The sequence below is a fragment of the Austrofundulus limnaeus genome, unplaced genomic scaffold (genome assembly GCF_001266775.1).
Source record: "Austrofundulus limnaeus strain Quisiro unplaced genomic scaffold, Austrofundulus_limnaeus-1.0 Scaffold139, whole genome shotgun sequence".
Classification (NCBI taxonomy): domain Eukaryota; kingdom Metazoa; phylum Chordata; class Actinopteri; order Cyprinodontiformes; family Rivulidae; genus Austrofundulus; species Austrofundulus limnaeus.
In genome coordinates this window covers 863,719-868,647 of record NW_013952541.1, presented here as the reverse complement: position 1 = coordinate 868,647, position 4,929 = coordinate 863,719, and the positions used below count along the sequence as shown (strand labels likewise).

The 4,929-nt window shown below is 37.5% G+C and overlaps 1 protein-coding gene across 1 annotated transcript in view; it reads left to right on the top strand.

Moving 5' to 3' along the window:
- Positions 1 to 1,903: 1,903 nt before the first annotated feature.
- Positions 1,904 to 4,929, top strand: part of LOC106522908 (neuropilin-1a) — a gene marked incomplete in the record, with an annotated part of 176,005 nt that continues 172,979 nt past the window's right edge. Inside the window, 1 exon segment of the mRNA XM_014016147.1 lies at positions 1,904 to 2,125.

Here is a 4,929-nt window from a genome sequence, read left to right as displayed (position 1 = left end):
ATAAAGTCTAATGTTACAACTAATCATGGATCCCTTTAAGTTTGATTCTTTTTGTTGCATTGAATCATTAATTTATAGGTTACTGTTGATACAGAAATAATTTTCATATTAAGTAAAAATAAATTTTTTGGCGGGCTGGATGGAAGTCACCCACAGGCCACATTCAGCCCGCAGGCCTGTAGTTTGACACATGGTTTACTGCGTAGGCGGGGCCTGTTGTCATCACGTCATGTATGTTGTCCCATACGTCGCGTCGCATCGAGTGAATCGACTGAAAGGGAACAACCTCTTCATGTTCTGCAGATCAGGTGCTGCAGCAGAGAAACCTTTAAAACCTGCAGCCTGAGACGACCAGGATTGAACAGAATTATCCCTTTWTGAGAGCTTTCTTAAATTTATCCGTTTGGTTCATGAGATATTTTGCTAACAGGTAAGAACATCAAATCCACATTCRGTTTTCAGCCACAGGTGAGACAATGATGAAACTGTGAAGCTGCAGGCCGTGTTTCCTCCTGCCGGGCGATGAAGAGCGTCAAATAATTACATTTGCAGAKTTTAACCGAGTCACGTTTGTAGTAATAAAAACATTGAAATAAAAAATAAGTGTTTCTTTTTTTAATGTATGGTTTTTGTTTGATATCAAGAAGTGCCTGAGCAAATATCTGAATATTTGACTCAAACATGGAGGCGATGTAATGATTTGTCAGTGACACCACAGCACAAAAACTAGTGTTTGTTTTTAATGTTTTAATAATTATCAGAGATGTGTCGTTTTCTGGGTACTCTTCAGCTTTGTTTAATACGAGCCGACACTAGTGAGCAGTTTTCAGTGTATTTGTTTCCTGTTTGCTCTTTGATGATGTGTTTAAATAAATGAAATGGAAGTTATAAAAGCTAATGTGCAATTGTTTTTACATGATTAGAGGAGAGCCACCTGTCCTGTACATATCAAAATCAAAYGAACAATAAAAGGCTGTTCCTGTTWACACCTTCCTCCCCCTGCTTCGGCTGATTTCTTTCCTCGGATCAGGCGAAGCTTCGATGAAGCACCCGGGACTCTTGTCAGGTCTTCCTCAAACACAAACCCTCCAGTCTGACGGAGGAAATGTGACGAAACATTTGGCGGTTCGGGTGAATTTTCCTGTTAAGTCCAAACCTCTCTCAGAGGGGAAACGGCTGAGCTGCTTCTGTTCTGCAGCAGTGATGGAAAAGTTCAGCTGTTTTAGAAAAGTTCTTCACTTCTCATCTGTAGCCTTGTGTTTTAGCTGAGCGACATGAATACTTTGTGTTGATAAACCCTTTAAAATGTAGTGTATGAGAAACGAGAAATATGAAAAGGGTTTAGGGTCACTGGGAAAAAAAATAATTCTGACTTTAATCTTTAATTCTGAGATCATTCTGAGAAAAAAACTCCAAATTCAAACTTTGGACTTTTTTTCTCTTTTCATAAATTGTGAAATTAAAGACAGAAGAATTCTGAGAAAAAAATATGAATTCTAAGTCAATAATCTGACTAACCTCAGGGGGGGGAAAGTCTGAATTCAGAGTTTTTTCTCAGAATTCTGAATTTAACCTCATCTGGCCCACAGGACCACTTTGGAGGGTTTTATACACAATTGGCACATTCTAATTTACATAAGAGGGAGTGAAAGTGATTCTATAGGTTCTCCTGTTTTAATTGACACCTCTTTTGACCAACTGGGTTGCTCAGTAATGATTCTACAGGCGGTTTTGTTGATGAAGGTCCATAAGACCCACCCCGGACTGCATCATTTGATTGACTGTAGAATCGGCCAATCAGCTCTGAGCTTCACAGCTGTGTAGCCAATCATCTTACCTTTCATTTGATATATGGTTTTGGGGGTGGGAACCAATTGATTCACTTTGTCCCTCTAGTGGTGAAAACAACGGACATAGAAAAAAAGGATTTTAAAGCATTTTTGGACAGTTAGCTGACTTAAACATGGTGTTAAAAAGGAAATGTATTTGTTATGAAGTGGTTTGAGTGCTTCAAGACAAGGACGAGGGAATTTTTGTGGCCAGGAAAAGGACGGATAAATCCACTTCCGGTCGCCATTTTGAATCGTTGTTTTCGTCAGAAATTGAGGACAAATATGCATCAAAAGTAAGTGAAAAACATTTATTCTTTGCTGCTGGTGGTTTTATAAGCTGTGTGGATTGTAATGCTTGGAAATAAGAGGATATATTTGTTTATTGACGTGTTTTGGCTGTTTGTTGGAGATTTGCTGAATGTCTTCCAGCTAGGATTAATTTAGCTGGACATTAATATTTTTTTGTATTTTAGTCATGTTGTGAGTATAGGTGGTAAAATATGATTTGTGGGGGTTTTATCTTTTATATGAGCCTTCAATGAAGTTTATGTGTGGAAGCATTTAGCAATTAGTGTTTAGAAAAAGTGTCCATTTTGGACATATTTGGACATGTTGTTGGATTGTATTATGTCWAAAATATTCATTTTTTATGCCACTGTYACCAGATCTGAACTAGTTGGGAATCTATATTTTAGCCCAATATTTTCCCCTCAATACCTCCTTCCTTTCATATTCTTGTTTAGTATTTCAATCAAGTTTTTAAATAACAATAAAACCAAAGAGAAGATCTGAAAACCTGAAGAATCTGAGCAGACCCTAAATAAAACCTCTTCCACAGTTTCGGAGCAGTAACCCTCTGGGTTTCAGTTTGGATCTGGAACATCTGAAAGAAACTGTTTTCATAGAGATCTGGACTGATGCAGAGATCATATGATGGAGCCAGACCTTTAAAAACTTAAAAAACAATAATAAAGTCTTCAAATCAATTCACAAGTGGACAGGAMRTCCTGTTTKTTWTACTACTTGTTAAAAGTCCTGAGAGGAAAACAAACAAAAAGGTGAAATAATCTGTTTTTGTTTTTTTTTTTTAGGGACAAAATCGTTAAACTGAGCAACTGAACCGATTAAGTACGGTGGCCCTGAAATCCAAAACTATAGAATARCTTTACAAAATAAAATTGTTTCCTGTTTTCTCTCAGTCCTTTAAACATTTTCAGATGTTTTAAAGTGACCGGGGAAGTTTTACTTTATTCCTCTTCTGCAACGTGAACGGCTCGAGTGGTGAGTTMAAACCAACCAGAACAAATAGATGAACTTGTATGGCAGGCCATTTTTACATRAAATCAGCTTCCTCTGATCATCTGTAATTACATTATAGATATCTAAAAATTAGTTTTGACCAGAAACAACTACATTTTCACTATCCTGATTGATAATTTAATATATCTGCATTTACATTCTGACTATAGAACAATTCAAGATATTTTTAATAAAATTGCGATCGATCAAAACAACCTTCAAAACATCTCAAATGACGTCATCGGATTCATCATTTGAAGAGTCACACATCCGTGATTACAGTTCAAGATATCTTAAACGTTTATTATGACGATAATTATGACGAGTCAGAATTACATTTTCAGATATAAGAAATTATTGTGCACAAGCCCCCTGCCGCCACTTAGCTGTCCAAACAGATGCCTGCAGAATTTTGTGTGGCTGCAAAAACTGACAATAATTAATCCACGTTTCTTAAATGATGTTGAGCTGCAGCTAAAAACGGTTAAAAACACAAGAATTCGAGTTGAACTGACCTGAGACTGCAGACCACTGAGGAGTAAATGAAGCTAAGGCTGGTGGCTAAAAATGACTTTAAATTTTAATGCTAAAATGCGTTCATCTGACGCAATCTTTAAAGATTTTCAGATGTTTTTTCTCCGCAGCACAAAGTTTCCTTTGTTCCAACAGAAACAGTCTTAGTTTCTGCAGAATGAGCACCAATAATCAGAGAACAGTTTCTTCTGGCTGCACACACATTAACACAACTGTTTTAACGACACATTTTTCTGCTTTTTAAATTTGTTTTGCCAAAAAACAACCAATCTCTGTCCCATAATCTGCCTTTTAAAAGGTGCTCCTCTTTACATAAGAGTCAGCCGCTTCGTTTTGCAGCCAAAAACCTGCAAAAATAAGACGTGCAAACATCTGAGGAAGACGAGGATGGCTGCCGTCCAGGCCCCGAATTACCACCAATTAAATCCTCTCTGCATTAACAGCAAACATCAGGTTAATGCGTTCAGTGTCGACGCTTTCAGYGCGGCCAAGTGTCCCGAGAACCGAGCCAAGTTTGTAAAACTCAGCGGTAGTGGTGAAAGTTTTATCGCTGAGTGGTAAAAATCCTGAGCAAAAAATAAAAATAAGACTGAACTAGAGGCTCGATGCAAAACGAGTAAAGTAAATATGTGTGGATGAAGCTGGAAAGATGCTGATTAGGTGTAAACTAAATCAGCAGCTGCACCTTTGTTCATCTGGATAGGCAACTGGAGGCCAGCGGGCCACATCTGGCCTGCTGGTGACTTCCGTCTGGCCCACCGATAAGCCACCCCCTAAAAAATGTTTTGTTTTATTATTATTTTGGGAGGTAAACTATTTATTTATATTACTATAATTATTCATTTTGCATTCACCTGAGATAGATAAAAGGGCGATAATGTTTCTGCATTTGTTTCATGTTAGCATGAGATCTGAGAACCTAAACAGCAGATTTTATTAAAGTTCTGACTCAGCAATAATTGTTCATCCACAATGTTTGGAGGCAACTCAGTTCAAGATGGCCGCCAACCACCAACCAATCAATGAAACCACAAAAAAAATAATAAATAAATCACAGACACTGAGCTAAAAAAACAGGTCAAAATAAAGGCCCGCAGGCCTAATCTGGCCCTTGTTAGCATTTCATCTAGCCCCAAAGATAATTTAAATTTGAAATGGTTTTATGATCTTTCTTTTTGTCTCTGGATTTAACTTCAACTCTCAAACCCAGGGGAAAACAAGAGTTTGAACTTTTTTCAGTTTTTGATTTTGGTGAGGAAAGAGC